This window comes from Gigantopelta aegis, chromosome 12 (assembly GCF_016097555.1).
Source record: "Gigantopelta aegis isolate Gae_Host chromosome 12, Gae_host_genome, whole genome shotgun sequence".
Lineage (NCBI taxonomy): Eukaryota > Metazoa > Mollusca > Gastropoda > Neomphalida > Peltospiridae > Gigantopelta > Gigantopelta aegis.
In genome coordinates, this window is record NC_054710.1 from 48,691,217 (window position 1) to 48,710,563 (window position 19,347).

The 19,347-nt window shown below is 33.8% G+C and overlaps 1 long non-coding RNA gene across 1 annotated transcript; it reads right to left on the reverse strand.

Annotated features, from left to right (window-relative positions):
• Window positions 1-2,221: 2,221 nt before the first annotated feature.
• LOC121386830 lies at window positions 2,222-15,451 on the reverse strand. The gene is made up of 3 exons (XR_005959714.1): window positions 15,338-15,451; window positions 8,451-8,556; window positions 2,222-2,367 (listed from the first exon to the last, which is right to left on the reverse strand). It is a non-coding gene; the product is annotated as an uncharacterized LOC121386830 (long non-coding RNA).
• Between the last annotated feature and the right edge of the window lie 3,896 nt (window positions 15,452-19,347).

The window sequence follows — 19,347 nt, forward strand, 5'->3', positions numbered from 1 at the left end:
CTGGTGTAAGATCCACATGTCATAGTGGAGCTAATGTTAATTAAATTGAACCATACAGCACCTAGTTCATAACTGTATTATGCTATCCTTTAACCCAAAATAAAAAAGGTAAACAAAAGAAAAACAAAATACGAAAAAAGGTACCCCACACAGTAACCACCCCAACAAAAACAAAAAAGATACTTGTACTCACATAGTGTTGTAATAAATGGTTTAATTTATGGAAAAACTAAATTAAAATAAAATTTTAAAATGACATAGAATACAATAAAACTGAACTGAAAATAAATAAGAAATAAAATAGAAATATTTAAATTAAAATAAATAAAATATATTTTATCAATATTATTCTCTTCACTGATACACTAACATAACAATTTTGTTAAATATGTGCACTTAAAGGGGTATGGGAAAAAACACACATTAAAAGTAGGATTATAATAAATAAATTTAAAAAATAAAAAAGGAACCCTTGGCTCCTGGACTATAAGCTCACAAAGTTTAAAAATAAAACCATCTAAAGAATGCGTAAACATGAAAAATCTAACTATATACACAATGCATGTACATTAAGAAAGCAACTGATACAAGTTATGAAATCCTTCAATTTTAGTGCAAATTAACTAATTTCAAATATGCATACAAAAAATACAAACACTAGTTAGATAACGAAAAAATAAAGGGTAAAATAATGGATCTAGTGCGGAAGCCACATGCTGAATTTGACTCATGAATAGTGAAATAAGTTGTGCCTTTGAATGGTGACGCAATTTGTATTATCAGCTGTATAATGTAGGTACTGAAAACATTAAAATGACGTAAAGTATGAAGCATCCTTATTTTCGGATAAAGTTTCTTAGCTAATATAGTTTAAGGTATTTTGTAAGACACTTTGCAGCGCTTACGTGAAAGCAACGGTAGGAATAACACTTTTTACTCTTTTTAGGAATACAAAGTTAAAGTTTGTTTTGTTTAACAACAGCAGTAAAACACAGTGATTTATTGACCATTGGCTATTGGGTTTGAAACACTTGGTGATTTTGACATATTGTCCTGGAAAGGAAACCTGTTACATTGTTTTGTTTAGAAGCAAGGGATCGTGTAGCACCCCACAGACAGGACAACACATACCACGGCCTTTGATATACTACATAGGTCCAATGCGCTGACGCGCACTGATCCTAGGAATACAAAGTATACAGTAAAATAATTGTAACCATACAGCTCCTAGTTCATAATTTTACAATGTTATTCTTTCAAAAAAAAGGTTAAGTAAAAAAAAAAAAAAAAAAACCACGAAAAGAAGCCCCACCACCAAACACTCACCCCACCCCACCCAACCCCCAAAAGCAAAAATTAAAACAAAGATACTTGAACATACAAACTGTTGTACTGAATGGCTTTATTTATGAAAAAACTAAAATGGAATAAAAAATTTAAATGAAATAGAATAGAATAAAATTGAATTGAATTGAATTGGATTGATTCAATTAAAAATAAAATTAATTTAAAATAAAATAAAATAAAAGGTTAAAGAGAAAAATGAAAATAGAAAAATGAAAATGAAAATGAAAATAAATAAAACATAAGAAAATTATATACTGCAACATAAATAAAAAGAGCGTTAAAATCGTAAACCATCTTAAAGGAGCAGTGTCAAAGTTGCACAATGGCAGCTTCCACACTTCTTTTTTAAATTAACTTTCGCATTATATAATGCAAACACTTTAAACTGAACAAGCTTGCGGGAAGCTCGAGGCAAGCGTACGGGAAGCTCGTCGCAAGCTTGCAGGAAGTTTGTCACAAGGTTGTAAAAAGGTTCTAAATACTACCTTAAACTGAACAAGCTTGCGGGAAGCTCGTCGCAAGCTTGCGGGAAGCTCGTCGCAAGCTTGCGGGAAAATGGTCGCAAGCGTGCGGGAAGCTCATCACAAGCGTGCAGGAAGCTCGTCACAAGCATGTGGTAAGCTCGCCGCTGTAGAGATACCATTAACAATGTTACGGTATCGTACTAATAGACATAATACATTAACAGCGGTATCGTACATATAGGCACAGCGTCACGTGGGTCCCGGCCATGCCGGCTGGTAGACATGTATGTCGTTTATGAATAAATGATATTGGACAGTCATCTGGTATTGGCTAAGTGAATGACATATTACAGCCGCAAGTGTGCGAGATGCCAGTTGCAAGCATGCAAGAAAATTAAATAAAAAATAAAAGACTAGAACACTCAGTTTCATACGAATTGAAAACGAAAATTATTCAAGTACTAATTACGGAAACATGTAGGGTTGTGAACTTGATTTTGGTTTTCGTTAATTATTAGATTCGTTCTGCACATCTTCATTGTTCTTCTTTATTTTCCTGTAAATAAATATAATCTATGATTTATTCCTAATGTTACATGACTTAAATAGTAATATTTCTTTTAGTGTTATGATAACAAAAATTAGTATAGAAATAACCAAATTGAATAGAGGGTAATAAATTATGAACGAGTTATCAAGACTTTGTCCTTAGCAAATGACGAACACAATTTATTTCACGAGTGTCATAATCTTGGTAACAACTAGTATGTTAAAACATCTTACAAACAGTACTGCTACAAATTAGTGGGGGAAAAAAGGGCACTAATGTTTTGTGTTACATATACAACACACACACACACACACACACACACACACACACACACACACACGTACGTGTACGTGTACGTACGTACGTACGTACGTACATACATACATACATACATATATCAAAGTTCGATCTCTTGATAATGTTGATCTCTCAAAATGAAGCGATAGTCCCGTTCGAATTGCTATACAAATTAGTACTAACACACTTCGAAAATTCAAATGATAAAGCTATCGGTGCCTATAGTATTATAAAGAAAAATGAAATGTCAGCCAAGCAAATGCTCGGGAGTTTCCGCTGAGCCCAGCCTCTCGAGGATACAGGTGTTAATTACAGAATATTAGATTGCTGACTAAGCAGAACGAAGGCTATGTGTTTCGTTATGGGTTGGTAATTTGTGTGTGTGTGTGTGTGGAATAAGATGTTTGGTTTGTTTAACGACACCACTAGAGCATATTGATTAATTAATCATCGGCTATTGGATGTCAAACATGTGGTACTTATGACTCGTTGTTATGAGAGGAAACCCGCTACATTTTTCCTAATGCAGCAAGGGATCTTCTACATGCACTTTCCCACAGACAGGAAACCACATAACACGGCATTTGTCCAGTTGTGGTGCACTGGTTGGAACGAGAAAAAGTGTGTGTGTGGGTGGACTCATTAATTACAGAATAATAGTTCACCGACTAACCAGAACAAAGGCTATGTGTTTTGTTATGGGTTGGTAATTGGTGTGTGTGTATGGAAGAAGTTTGGTTTGTTTAACGACACCACTAGAGCATATTGATTAATTAATCATCGGCTATTGGATGTCAAATCTGGTAATTATGACTCGTTGTCATCAGAGGAAACCCGCTACATTTTTCCTAATGCAGAATGGGATCTTTTATATGCACTTTCCCAAAGACAGAAAACCACATAACACGGCCTTTGTCCAGCTGTGGTGGACTGGTTGGAACGAGAAAAAGTGTGTGTGTGGATGGACTTATTAATTACAGAATAATAGTTCGCCGACTAAGTAGAACGAAGGCTATGTCTTTGGTTATCAGTTGGTAATTGTGTGTGTGTGTGTGTGTGTGGAAGTCGTTTGGTTTGTTTAACGACACCACAAGAGCATATTTATTAATTAATCAGCGTCTATTCGATGACAAACATGTGGTAATTATGACTTGTAATCATCAGAGGAAACCGCTACGTTTTTCCTACTGCAGCAAGGGATCTTTTATATGAATGTTTCCACCTACAGGAAAGCACATACAATGGCCTTTGTCCAGTTGTGGTGCACTGGTTGGAATGAGAAAAAGTGTGTGTAAGGAGGGACTCGTTAATTACAGAATAACAGATTACTGACTGAGCAGAACGAAGGCTATGTGTTTAGTTATTAGTTGATAAGCAGTGTGTGTGTGTGCGGAGGAACTCGTTAATTATAAAAAGTATTATTTATTTACTTATTTATTGTTTACTTACTTTCCATTGTACGTGATTTCATTATGTGTCACCATTAAATTGTTCTCCTGTGTATTTGTGTATTTATATATTTTCTTCATTTAACTGATGAGCTTTTTAGCTCAAAATCAATAAAGAATGAAAAGAAAAGTGTGTGAAGGGACTCGTTAATTACAGAATAATACATCGTGGACTAAGCAGAACAAAGGCTATGTGTGTGGAGGGACTGGTTGATTACAGAATAATAGATCGCTGACTAAGCAGAACGAAGGCTATGTGTAAGTAAGTCCTATAAGAAATATATTTCTATCGCATACTCACAACACAGATTTAAAACTGAAAGGAAAATGAGAACATTACGACTAGACGATTCCAAGGGATTCTATAAAATATTAAAGGGACCACGCAAATCGGACATAAACGTTCCCCCAGTAAATGAATTCTTCAATTTCTTCAGTAATTTAAACAAGGGCGAACCGAATGAGGATAATACACCCGAATTTAATATGGACGAAGCACTAAATGAAGTAAACAATGACAGTATTATTAATGGACAATTCAGCGAAGATGAAATTTTAAAAGGCATAAAACAACTTTAAAATGATAAAGCTGCTGGTATTGACAAAGTCGTTAACGAGTACATTAAATCAACCGCAACAATTCTCTTGCCATTTTATGTTAAACCTTTTAACATACTCATCGAGCACGGTGTTTTGCCGGAGGAATGGCTCAATGGTATCATCATACTAATTTTTAAAAATAAAGGAAACCGCCTATCGCCTGAAAACTACCGACCGATCACATTGCTTTGCTGTTGTTCTAAGTTATTTACATACATACTCAATAACCGTTTACATATATTTATTGAAGAAAATAATATCATGAGTGAAGTCCAGGCTGCTTTTCGTAAAGGCTACTCCACAACAGACCACATATTCACCTTACATAATTTGATAGATATCTTGAAAAAAAGAAAAAAGAAGTTGTACTGCGCGTTTGTTGATTTTCAGAAAGCTTTCGACATGGTTTCACGAACTAATCTATGGCAAAAGTTATTATATAATAATATAAACGGCAAATTCTTTAGAATCATACACTAGATGTACCAAGGCCTTAAATCACTTATATATGTAAACAACCAACACTCCGGGCTATTTCCATGCAACAACGGTATCCGGCAAGGCGAAAATTTATCACCTGTTTTATTTTATTTATATTTAAATGATTTAGAAGACTACTTATTCAATCATGGATGTGAAGGGCTTTCCCCTATCCCAGATAATCCCGAAAACCCAATTGACGTTGGTCTTCAACTTATCTGTCTGCTATATGCTGATGATACAGCCCTCTTAGCAACAACTGCATCTGACCTACAGCATACGTTAAACACCTTTTATGAATATTGCAAGACATGGAAACTTAAAATTAATATCACTAAAACGAAGGTAATTATTTTTAACGGTACAGCTAAAGACTACAGACATATTTTCAAGATAGGAAACACTGCTTTAGAAAACATTAAAGAGTATAAATATCTAGGAATTACATTTACTAATAAACATAACTTCCGAATTACAAAGATGAGACTTAAACAACAAGCTACCAAAGCAATGTATGTTGTACTTTCAAAAGCCAAAGAAAATTTTCTGTCAGTCGACTGTAAACTTAAAATGTTCGACTCGATGATCCTTCCAGTTTTACTATATGGGTGCGAAATTTGGGGACATGAGAAAACTGATATCTTAAACGCTGTCCAAATACATTTTTTCAGTCATATTTTACCAGTAAAAAAAATCGACACCATTATTTATGTTATATGGAGAGCTGGGGAGAATACCTATCGAGCTAACTATATACAGACGAATGGTCTGTTGTTGGGCACGAATTGTATCGGGGAAACAATCTAAACTATCTTTCTTATTATATAGATCAATGTTATTAGACCATCTTAGCAATAATACCAATTATAACTGGATCACTACTGTAAAAAATATCCTGAATAATTTAGGAATGAGCGATGTCTGGATTTCCCAATCTTTTGTATCAGTTAAGGTCCTCTCTCAACAAATAAAAAATAGACAATATGACCAATATTTACAAATATGGAGTAACGAAATAGAACTCTCATCGAAAGGCACTACATACAGATATTACAAAGAACACCTCAGTCTAGAAAAATATTTTACTATTATCCCTGAAAAGATGTGGACAATTATTTTCAAATTCAGATTATCTAATCACTATTTGCCTATTGAAACTGGACGCTGGAATAACATACCTAAGAAAGACAGGCTATGTAACATATGTGATGAAATAGACATTGGTGACGAATACCATTATATTTTCGTCTGTAAATATTTTCATGATTCCAGGGTCCAGTTTCTACATCCATATTATTATACACGACCAAATACTTTCAAATTCAAACAACTCATGAACAGTAAACGAATCAGTGTATTAAAGAATGTATCAAAATTAATAAATGTTATTACTAATATCTTTAAACGCTCCCAATGCACCCAAACTAACAGTAGTTAAGGATTGTACTGTTTATACTGGAAAATAACTTATTTACTGCATATATTATCAACCACCATCTTGTCATGTGTATATTGTGAAGTGAATGTGTGTACATATATACATTTATATTGTAAATCCCAAATTCTTCATGTATATATATATATATATGTTCCTTTATATTATGTAGCCCTCCTATGCCGTTGCTGAACGGCCAGAGTGTAAATAAATTCTGTTCTGTTCTGTTCTGGTTATCGGTTGGTAATTGGTGCGTGTGGGGGGGGGGGGCTCGTTAATTACAGAATAATACATCGTTGACTAAGCATCGTTGACATTGTGAGCGTATTAATAGTGCTTCATTGTTGAAAAATTTTATTTCAACAAAACTCATAGATCAATTTTTGCAAACATGGTACAGTCATATTTACACTTCATCGAAAGCATCTTGTTACAAAATATTTAAAAGCAGTATAGCGTTCGAAAATTATTTAAATTTATTAGAAAAAAAACATTGGTGCCCATTGTTACGTTTTAGAGTATCAAACCACAATCTTCCAATAGAGACAGGTAGATGGATACGTAAACCATTACATGATAGATTGTGTTTTTTATGCAACACTAACGACATCGGAGATGAATTCCATTATATTTTTACATGCCCATATTTTAACCAATTCAGACTTCAATATATACCGAAATATTATCGATCCAAACCAAACACATATAAATTTCACGAATTATTTAATTGTAAAAAAACTGGTGTCCTCCGAAAACTTGCAATATTTTGTAAACATATTATGAATACTTTCAAGCCCTCCGGCTCATAGCTTTATTGTATTATTATTGTGTATGCAAACCCAAACCAATTATTTATAATTATATTCCCATGTTCGTTTTATGTAGATATACTTATGTCAATAGTTTTACTCTGTCATCTTGTTAAAAAGTGTGAATTGTTGTATTATATATTGTTCCTCATATGCCGTGGATTACGGCCTGAGAGAAATAAATGTTCAGTTCAGTTCAGTTCAGGTTGGTAATTGGTGCACGCGGAAGGACTCATTAATTACAGAATAATACATCGTTGACTAAGCCGAACGAAGGCTATGTGTTTTGGTTATCATTTGGTAATTGGTGTGTGCGGAGGGACTCGTTAATTACAGAATAATACATCGTTGACAAAGCAGAACAAAGGCTATGTGTTTGGTAATCTGTGCGTGTGCGGAGGGACTCGTTAATTACAGACATGGTGTGGTTATACCGTCAAACGATGGTAATAATTAAATAGAAAAAAACGTTGACGTTTATTTTAATTTTTTTGCTCTCAAAAAGTGGACCGTGTAAACGAATTTGTACGTTTATATTGTTATTTTTTATGTATAATATAATTGGAACTATTCGTCAATCAGTATTTTAATTTGTTTGTCACGTTCCGCAAATTTTCAAGTGAGCTGTTTTCTTCAGTTATTTATTTATAAATAAAACATTCAGACAAGGAGCCCAAAAATGCTGCCAGCTGGGGCTGTGGTGTGGTTATATATTAAGTCACCCTTCAAAAGGCAATGCAAAATGTTCAAAGTTTGTGATGGGGGCAGTCCACCAAACGTTATTACAAAATTAAAAGAAATCATCCATCTGCAATACTGTTTCAGTATTGAGGTGTTCTATACGAACTTCTGAAAATCGAACTATTTCGTCGCCCCTTTCAAATTTGAGTTATCAAAGTTTGACTACACCATTAATTATATATGATTTAATTACCTCTTGTCTGACACTCGATAGCCGATGTATTTTTTTCTGCCGTGGTGTCGTTAAACATCTATTCTATTCTATTCTATTCTAATTACCTCTTATAAAGAATCCACGCAGTAGGAATAGCAAGAGCCAAAACAACAGCGATCACAATTCCCGATATAGCACCTGCACTTAAGGCAGATATGCGTTCTGGATCATCTAGAAATATACAACACTATCAATTAAAATATCATACTATTCACTGCTATAACTCTTACATGCTTTGATAAGACGTCACTCCTACCACGAGTTCCTTCTGTAGATATACTGGCATTTTGCTGGTTCACTATTTGTACAGTGATAATTCCCCAACCATGACGATTCCCACGATGCAGGCCAACTGGCAGACAGGTCCTTTGTCTGACTAAAATGAAAAGTGTTCAGAGTTTACTTTACAACAGTCACATTTTTTATCAACGAGCTGCATGCACTGCTTTCAATAATTTATATGTTCGGCTATTTTGATTGAAGGTTTTAAAAAAAAATTAAACTGAAGTAGCCTTTATTGGAAATGAAAACGTATGTAATGTCATATCCTAAAATTAGACTAATTTATATTTTCGGCTATGGCAAAACATTTTTGTCTGATTTTAACTTGGATGTTGGTAAAACGTGGACTGGAATGGGATGGTATGGACCGAAATGATAGAGGTATGAGACTCACTTTTTGTTATGGTTGTCATTTCGTAATAGTCCTAGAAATATTATTTCTCATTCATTAACGCACGTAGCAAATTTTTTAGCTTTCAAAATAATGCCAAATACCATCAGTTATAAATTAAACTAAAAGGAACACTGCATGGTACGGTACGATATGCCTGTCAACAGTGACCTGACCCAGCCTTTTTCTCGACGTACTGTTATTTACTTTACGTGTCGAATTTAGTCATATAAATAGAAGTGTCAAACGGTAAGAACTCCGTTATTACTAATCAAGACATGTAATCTAGCCAAAAATTACTGACCCAGCCTTGCTGGGCTATCGCACACGTGCATACCTATCGTTGTTGCCATAAGACGAATCCGGTGCCTGCTAACCCTAATCATTCTGTAAACATGTAGGCTATTGAAGCTCCTCTGTAACAATCGACTGATCGTATCAGGTCGAACCCTGAACGCTAACCCTAATCACCCGATCCATTAATTATAGTTATGCTAGTAAAGAGATGTCTGAGGTACAAACATTAGGTATAATTACATGCATTCCAAAACCGAATAAACCCAAAAGAGTTTTTAAAGAACTGGCGACCTATAACACTTCTAAACTGCACCTACAAAATGGCCTCTGGTTGTATTGCAAATATAATTTTAAAAAAGGTTTTTGACAAAATAATAGACACAGATGAAACAGGATTTATTAAGGGTAGATATATAGTAGAAAATATAAGATTGATATATGATATGTTTTAAACTGAAATGAATGACATTCCAGGGTGACTACAAATAAATAATTCGAAAGTTAGAAAGTGTACCTGTTTTATTGACAGTTTTATTAGTTACTATATCAGTAGAGAACACCAACCAACAAATGGTTTACCTCAATACTGAAACCTCTGTAAACCGGATACCCCTCAAAACCGGACTTTTTCCTTGATCCCATGGCTGTCCAATTTTGAGGGGTTTCACTGTACTTCTAATTGAGTTTAAAAAAGCTTTCGATTCGATATCATGGTCCTTTATATATAAAACACCAGATATTTTTAATTTTAAAACATTTATTAAAAACTGGATTAAAACGGTTTATAATAACTGTAGATCAAGTGTAATACAAAACGGGTTTCTGTCTGAATTGATTAAAGTAGAAAGAGGGTGTAGGCAAGGTGATCCTCAGTCCCCTTATATATTTATGTTAAGTGCCGAAATCCTTGGAATCATTGTTAGAAATTCACCTAATATTAAGGGTATTACCATTGATGAAGAAGAAATTTTAATATCACAGTATGCAGACGAAACACGTTTTATTCTCGATGGTAGTCCAGAGTCCCTACACAGTACATTGACAATTTTAGATTATTATGAACAAGTATCAGGGCTAAACATTTGTGTATATCGATAGGAAATAAAAAATATTCAAAGGAGGTCTTTCATCATACCAAATGGAAACTAGAATGGGGTGTGTGCAGAACAATTCACTTTACTTGGAATTACATTTTCAGTAAATTTTGATAAAGATTATTGAACTAAACTACGATTAAAAAATCATGGAAATACAAAAGTTAATAAAAATATGGTCTACTAGAAGACTAACCCTATTAGGAAGAAGAAGAGTTTTAAAATCATTAATACTGCCCAAAATAACCCATTTATTCATAGCATTACCCAAAATAACCCATTTATTCATAGCATTACCCAAAATAACCCATTTATTCATAGCATTACCCAAAATAACCCATTTATTCATAGCACTACCCAAAATAACCCATTTATTCATAGCATTACCCAAACTAACCCATTTATTCATAGCATTACCCAAAATAACCCATTTATTCATAGCACTACCCAAAATAACCCATTTATTCATAGCATTACCCAAACTAACCCATTTATTCATAGCATTACCCAAACTAACCCATTTATTCATAGCATTACCCAAACTAACCCATTTATTCATAGCACTACCCAAACTAACCCATTTATTCATAGCACTACCCAAACTAACCCATTTATTCATAGCACTACCCAAACTAACCCATTTATTCATAGCATTACCCAAAATAACCCATTTATTCATAGCATTACCCAAAATAACCCATTTATTCATAGCATTACCCAAAATAACCCATTTATTCATAGCATTACCCAAAATAAGCCATTTATTCATAGCATTACCCAAACTAACCCATTTATTCATAGCATTACCCAAAATAACCCATTTATTCATAGCATTACCCAAAATAAGCCATTTATTCATAGCATTACCCAAAATAACCCATTTATTCATAGCATTACCCAAAATAAGCCATTTATTCATAGCATTACCCAAAATAACCCATTTATTCATAGCATTACCCAAACTAACCCATTTATTCATAGCATTACCCAAACTAACCCATTTATTCATAGCACTACCCAGGAGAAACATTGCTAAAACAACTAAATACATTATTTTTTTAATTTATCTGGAACCGTGGTTCTGAGAAAGTGAAGCGTAGTTTAATAAACCAAAATTATAAAAACGGAGGCATTAAAATGATAAATATACATAATTTTATAATAGCTTTAAAAAGCACTTGGATAAGACGAATGTTTAATAGTAATCCAAAGTTGTTTAATATTTTTAGATCTATTATGGGCTTAACCACAACTGACTTGATTATATACGGCGACCATTTCATTGTGAAAAAACAAAAGAAAATATTAAATGTATTCTGGAGTGATACCCTACACAGTTGGCTACAAATATAACAAAAACAAAAGTATAGATGACCTTCTAGCTATTAACATCTGGTACAAGAGCAAAACATGTATAGACAAAAAACATTTTTTCTATCATACATGTAAATACATCGGAAAAGGTATTATTTTTATAAGTGATCTATTAAATGAATTAGGAGATTTTATGGTGTATGACGAATTTACAAAAATATCAAATAACTACAATTTTTTTCACAATATGCTTCATTAATAAATGCTGTTAACTATTTAATATATAAACACTGAAACAGTAACTCAAAAAGCATAAATAAAGTATGCCAATGGAGGGTCTGTATGTGATCTACAGAAATGGGAAATGTATTGTTATACCTTTTCACAACATAAATGATACGACTTTATCCTGGTTTCAATATAGAATTTTACATAGAATCCTTGCAAGTAATAAATTTTTACACATGTTCCATTATATAGATTCTAATATTTGCAACTTTTGTAATAATTATCCAGAAACCTTGTAACATCTATTTTTCAAATGTGAAAAAGGTTCATAATATATGGACAAATTTAAAAGCATGGATGCTGTCGAAAACAGGAATTGAAATTAATTTCAGCAAAGATATTGTCTTATTTGGTATGATTAATAACAAAAACCGTTATTTCGTAAATTGGTTAACAATTAACGTCAAATATTATATTTATAGTGTGAAAGTACAGAAATGTTTTTTTTTTTTACATTTTAATAGCGTTAATGACATATTATAAACAAAATTTGATATAGAAAAATATATTATTTTTAAAAATTATTTAATTACTTCTTAAACAATGGGCCCCTGGCTTGACTTTTTTAATTAAAGTATTTATAATAAATATCAATGAGTGAATTTTTTTACAAACACAGCTTGCTTGGAAATACAGATACAGTACAAATTATATTCCTTTTATCTAGATTATTACATACCTATTCAATCTTACTACAGTGATAAAGACATTTTCAAACCGTGTAATAAATTTATTTTGTATTACACATATGTGCAATCTGGACCGGAACTTTTAAATGGGGAATTCCCTTTTTATTTTTACTGCAGTTAGCGCCTTTTATTTACTGACGCCATATATGATTTACAAATGATGTCACATCGTATTAGAAACATTACACAAGGCTGCCGCAGAGTAAGATTCTTAACGTTAATAAATCCATGAAAGCATTTTTTTATCATAGATTTAACAAAGTGTTGTTATGATGTTAAATTAAAAACAGTTTTTGTAAAACATAAAAGAAGGTATGTAATAACTTCACATACGTTTATTTTGCAAAAGAACATACCACTCGACCGCTACGCTTAAACGTATATTTACACAAATGTATTTTTCAAATTGGCTTCGTGAAAAGATATCAATTGTATTTCATTACCTAATGAAATTGCATTATGTCACAAAGTTTGACGAAACGTCAACTTATTTAATAACAAAATGCCCCACCATCAATCTGAGTGCTTATAAATTGCATTATTTTATCCACAATTAATTGTAGCTGTTTTTTTTCGATTTTATTACTTTTTCTATATTTAATAATGAAAAGAATACAACACAGACTTTGACCTCAATCCACATCAACTAGGCTCAATTTGGCCCGTTGGTGTAATGTTTAGATGCGTTTCAGTAAATCAAACAAAAAGAAGAAAAACAAAGAAAAAAAGAAGTAATTCTACGGGTATATAATATAATAGTACATGATTAATAAAGGACAATAGTAACATTTCAACATCTGGTTGACAAGCATAGTTTCATTTTTAACAGGCGAAATTGATTGACATACAATGTAGGTAATTTTTACAGACACCCCATAACAAATTATACAAATAAATGAAAGTCGAAAGTGTTGCTATTGATGTTTTAACATCGTTTGAGCTCTATCAAATGCGAAGTCGGTGTACTAACCTAAACCATTGGGCTACGTCCTGCCCACCTTGTCCAAGTCGCACTGCTTACGAAAATTCCACTTTCAGCGCATAGTTTCTATAATTGTTGTTTGTATTATTCACATATTGTTCCAAAACAAATAAATGAAAGTTTGAAAAAAAGGTTATGAATGTTTGAAAATATGCTACAAATAGACATTAAGCTAAGTCATAGACAAGTGGGGATTTCCGAACATTGCCTCATTTTTGCAATGTTAGCGAAATTAAAATGGTGATGACTTTGCATTACAAACAAAAAGCGGTGTACAAAAGTGTTATGAATTCAGAAGTCAAAATCACAAAACTCAAAATTATGAGTCGCCCGATGTGCTAGTGGGTTTTGATATTGATTTAAAGTGGTATGAAATATATTATTGTAAAGATGAAATATATTATGGTAAAAATGGTATATTGTACAATATGGTGATTATAGACATCTTTTATTTTATTTTATTTTTACTCCACACGAAACGGTGGATCCATGATGTAGTGATGTTTCTGACGAGGTGCGTCACGAGACTCGAGGTACTTAACACATGACGTCACATCACATGCTCTTAGTCATGTAATAGCTACAGTCATCATGTTGATTCTTGGTGGACTTCGATGGTGGAGTTTTTAGTGGATGAAGAACTATGGTGAACTTGATAGTTCGATGGTGAATTTTTCAACGGCCTGAGAAGCATAGTAAATACAGTACACGTGGTCTGTAAAACGGGATGACTGTCGGTGCTCAGTAGACTGAGAACATTATTAATATTATGAAAATGTTTTGTTTAATAATCTGGTCATAAACTGGGGACATGGAGAACTTTTTAATAAGCAGGTAGGCATGGTGGACATATGATAGCAAAACTCAAGTAATTATTTTCCAAACTGTGTAGGTGCTGTTAACTATTCTTTGAATATATTAGTGAAGATGTGGTGACTTACTTTGTGGACTGGGAGTTTGTTTCTTGTGATTATGTGTGAATGGTGTGTTGGGTTGTATGGAATGTGTTGAATACTTGGTTAAAAGGTGGTTTGAAAGGGTGTGGTGTGTTTTGTGTTTATTTATTTAAATGTGTTGTTGTAAATAAATAGTATTGTTTAAATCTTGGGTTGTGTTGTTCTTCATAGTTACTAGTCCGTGTCAAGATGGGATGTTGCTGTGTCACGTACAGGCAAGCCACTATATCTCCTTGATGACTCCTCGCGAGGGCCTATTGAGAAACAAAATAAAGTCTGCAAAATAATTAATATTGAAACCACCACAGCAATCTGTGGTTAATTGCCAGGGTTGCAACTTGTAGATATATTTTTTGCTATGCATATATGTACGTATAATGTACAAGTTGGGAATTTCAATATCCTCCATGTTACAAGTAAAATATACTACAAATAATACAATGTATCAAAACAATGTATGTCTCTATAAATTTATACAAAGCTGAAATGTGCCAGACTCTTTAAGTTGATCACTTATTTAGTAAAATATAATACTTGTATTTACTGTTGCCAATTAGCGTGAATTGTATTGTTGTAGAGTTACATGTAGGTATGGCAGCATTGTTAACTGTGTCAGACTCTTGAGGGTTATCAATTAATAAGTGTAATATAAGACTTACATGTACTTTTAGGGTTGACAGTCAGCGTGAACTGTATTGTTGTAGAACGTGGTATAGCACTATTGTTAACCGTACATGTGTACACACTTCCATTCACAGTGCTGTTGATGTCTGTCAGTGATAATAGAGCGCCTGGTGAGACTCCGTTATTTCCAAGTGTCCATGAGAAGGAACATGGTGACGGGTTACACTGTGCCGTGCAGCTGACATTCAGACTGTCTCCTGCTGTGACATTCCCAGGAGACGCAGGATCGAGTGCAACATTCTGTGGACCATCTGACAAAACGAAATAAGAAAATCCTTCAAAATATGTAATTTTATATTTTTAATTTGTTCTAATAAAATACAAGAAATGTTTTATTTATACAATATAAATACATTAAAACGTAAATGTTTTATCATTATGATGATGAAACATCAATGATGTATTATTACTTACATTCAATTAAGGTTTAAACAATTTAATCAAGCTGATCATATCCATTATGTCTGCCAAACCTGATGGGGCACAATAAACCAAACGAAAATCATTTAAATAAAGACTTTAACAGTGCTGCAGAAAGAACTAGTCTGAGGATATTTTTTTAGCTGGAACTGATCAAGTAATTTTGAAGAAGTCGAACAAATTACAGTTTAAATGCATTTCATATTGTATCTTAATTAATTTCACCATCTCCAAACTACAAAATGCAAGACACAGTACTTCGCTATTTTTATTTAATATACTGACACACAATGAAAACGCAAAAACAACTTTTCATTGCAAATAACGACAAACTATTAATGAATTGATGGATAATGTAATATGACATTAATGACTGGTATTCATAAGATACATTCGCATGGAAACATGGCCAGTTATCATCAGTAATTGAGTTGCATTCGTAATCGAAAAGTTCAACCCCCCCCCCCCCCCCCCCCCCCCCACCCACCCACCCATATCAAGGTCAGTATCTGGTGTGTCTACCATTGGCCCGTGAGCATGCGTGAATACGACATGGAAAGGATTGGCACAAACATCTCAAATTAGCCACAGGAATGTTCCTCCACTCCTTCTGCAACACTTGTGCAAGCTCAGCGACGTTACGTGGTGGTGGCTGGCGGTGTCGTAACGGGACGTTGACCAGGTCGAGGTCGATCACGGGCACTCCCGGTCTGTTGATGACGGTCAACAAGTCGTCCAATAGTTGATGGATGGACTCTGAAGGTCCTAGCAACTTGGCTTTGCGAAGTCCCCCCCTTGAACCATGCCCAACGCTCGCTCCCTTTGTTCTTCTCCGAGTCGTGGCATTCTTAATGTGACGAGGAATATGACACCGTTACATGACTTTTATGTGTCCACATACTGGCATTTCACGTGCATTGCATGCAGCATGATTGAGCATGTAGTGAACGCATTTCACACCATTGTGTGTGTTTCAGCTAGTGTATGTGTAACGAGAACAAAACCAGGATTAAAACCCAGACAAAAGTACCAATCAAGGGCTTCCTGTCATAAATTGTTATTTTAAGTCCAATAAATATGTTTCATTAATCACAACAAAATATTAGAAAATATCTATTTTGCTTTTTCATTGTGTGTCAGTATATATTTTACGTCTCAACATAAAGTTCTGCATATGTAATCATAGTTTCTATTTAATAATTAATTCTAAACCTAATTAAAATCAGTTATTAAGAGCAAATTAAAATATGTTATCAAATTACTAGTCACTAAATTCATAAATATACTGAGAGACTAAAGAAAGTTACATGTCTATATTATGATATATATTTAATTTTTTTTATTTATTATTACCCCTCCAAGTACTGTAACCTCACCGTGGTGCAGGGGTGTAACATTCTCTATGAGATTGGCTAATACAGTACAGTTCCCCTTTTGGGACACCTTGTTGGCCGTGAGGTGCATCTCGTAATGCTGGATGATAGGATCCTGGTGGTTGGCTTGTGTCTCATCCCCCCACTATGGATGCTGTGATCCCCCGCTAGAAGTTGTGCACCCTCCCCAAGATATGTGTCTGCTCCCCTCTGACAAATAAAAGAACATCCATAGCTGCCCATGACAATCGTCACGTAGGCAAAAGCAAACTTATTAGTTTTTAGTATTTTATTTATTAATTTCCTGTCTAACCGGCAGTATCCCCTCCCATCCTTTTAAAAACACTTCTTTCTTTTTTTAATTTCATTATTTATTTTACTTTTTTTAATATTGTAAACGTAAAAACAGATTCAACCTCCCCTCACAAATGAAATGGACTTTCCACTGCTTTCCCTTTGAACGATTTACAAGTGTTATTGGTCAATAAAAATGTATTATTTAATTATTATTTGCAGTGTAGTGTGAATGCCTTGTAAACATGTCAATCGGGATTTTTGAAAAAAATATGTGATTTTTTAATTTTTTTGCTTTAATTCATAAGTAGGAAAGCTGCGATTGGCAACTGACAATAACCATTTTGAAATTTTGTTTAGGTCAGAGGCTCAAATCAAGTAGCTCGTGCACGTTTGCATTAACTGCCGATCATCCGTCTAACGGAAATTTTCAACAACAAAAAATTGACTAGTCTAGACGCCGTCTAGACGCAATTATGGTTGGTTCGCGTACTGTATATGTAGTACTAACTGATAAAAACTGTGGTATGCTGCCACTTATATTCGAGCAGCATGAGGCGGTGCTCTGACATGAGAGTGGTCACATGTACATTTTCATGGTTGACCTATGTCGATTTTTTGCACGGTAGTTGTCAAGGAAGAGTTCTCACTAAAACTAGTAGTCACGTGACCCTCTCGAAAAATATTTAATAATGTGATATGGAAATTGTATTGAATTGCATGGAATGATTAATGGTGGTATACACTTTTAACCCTTATCTAGCTAACTGGGGTCTGTAAGTCCCAGGGATTATTTTATTTATAGAATGCTTGGTTTTAAAATGACAGAATTGTCTTTATTACCCATATGGGGGCGGGAAATAGCCCAGTGGTAAAGCGCTAGCTCGATGCGAGGTCGCTCTGGGATTGATCCCTGTCGGTTGGCCCGTTGGGCTATTTATCATTCCAGCCAGTGCACCACGACTGGCATATCAAAGGTCATGTATGTACTACCCTGTCTGTGGAATGGTGCATATAAAAGATCCCTTGCACGGCATCTAAACATTTACCCGTACAAACTGCTTTTTAATCCCCATGCAGTGTCACTAAGCCATGGGAAATAATATTACTTGGAGGTACTACTTTATAATGTTCTTTTATTTTTGTGTGGTTAAATTATCGTGTAATTTGTGGTAAAACAAATTCATATAAAAAGTATTTCAGTCTGAGTGGAGTATAGCTATTTGTAGACTAAATACTTGCCTGTCAACTGCCAATGTCAAGTACTATGCTCTTACTAATGTTTTACTTGAAGTCTCTAAATAAACAAATTATGACAAGTGTTTCAACTTTTTGTTGTTTTTTTCTAGGTTTTACACATGAAAAGAAAATCTACCCTGATCAGTTAAATAATAGATTAAGCCATCACATTCATACTGAATTGTCATGTCTACATTAGAAGGTGTTTACGTAGCTGAAATATACATTAGCCAACATATGTGTAATGTAATATAACATATTAAAGAAAAACTATCCTCGGTGGATGATATCCATGTACCCTCGGTAGTTAGTAGTGTTTTCCCTAGCTTGTTTTAGCGTGGTGCAGCACCATGCCTCAATCAGCACCATGCTGCCCTGAGATTAAACAAGCCTTTTTCACTAATTAATTCTAAAATTGCCTTTATAAAACACCCAAAAAGGTATTATTAATTACATTAATGTTTATTTCAATTAATTTTTGTATATTTTTAATGAAAAACAAGTGCCCCGAAAATGGTGAAAATGCCCCAAAAGTGTTTGGTCTACCATGCCTTGCCAAATTTCTAGGGAAATCACTAGTTAGGTATGATAAAAGACATTGACATCTTGTTACAAAAAAAATAAAAAAATAAAAAAATCAAACTTTCACACATGGACTC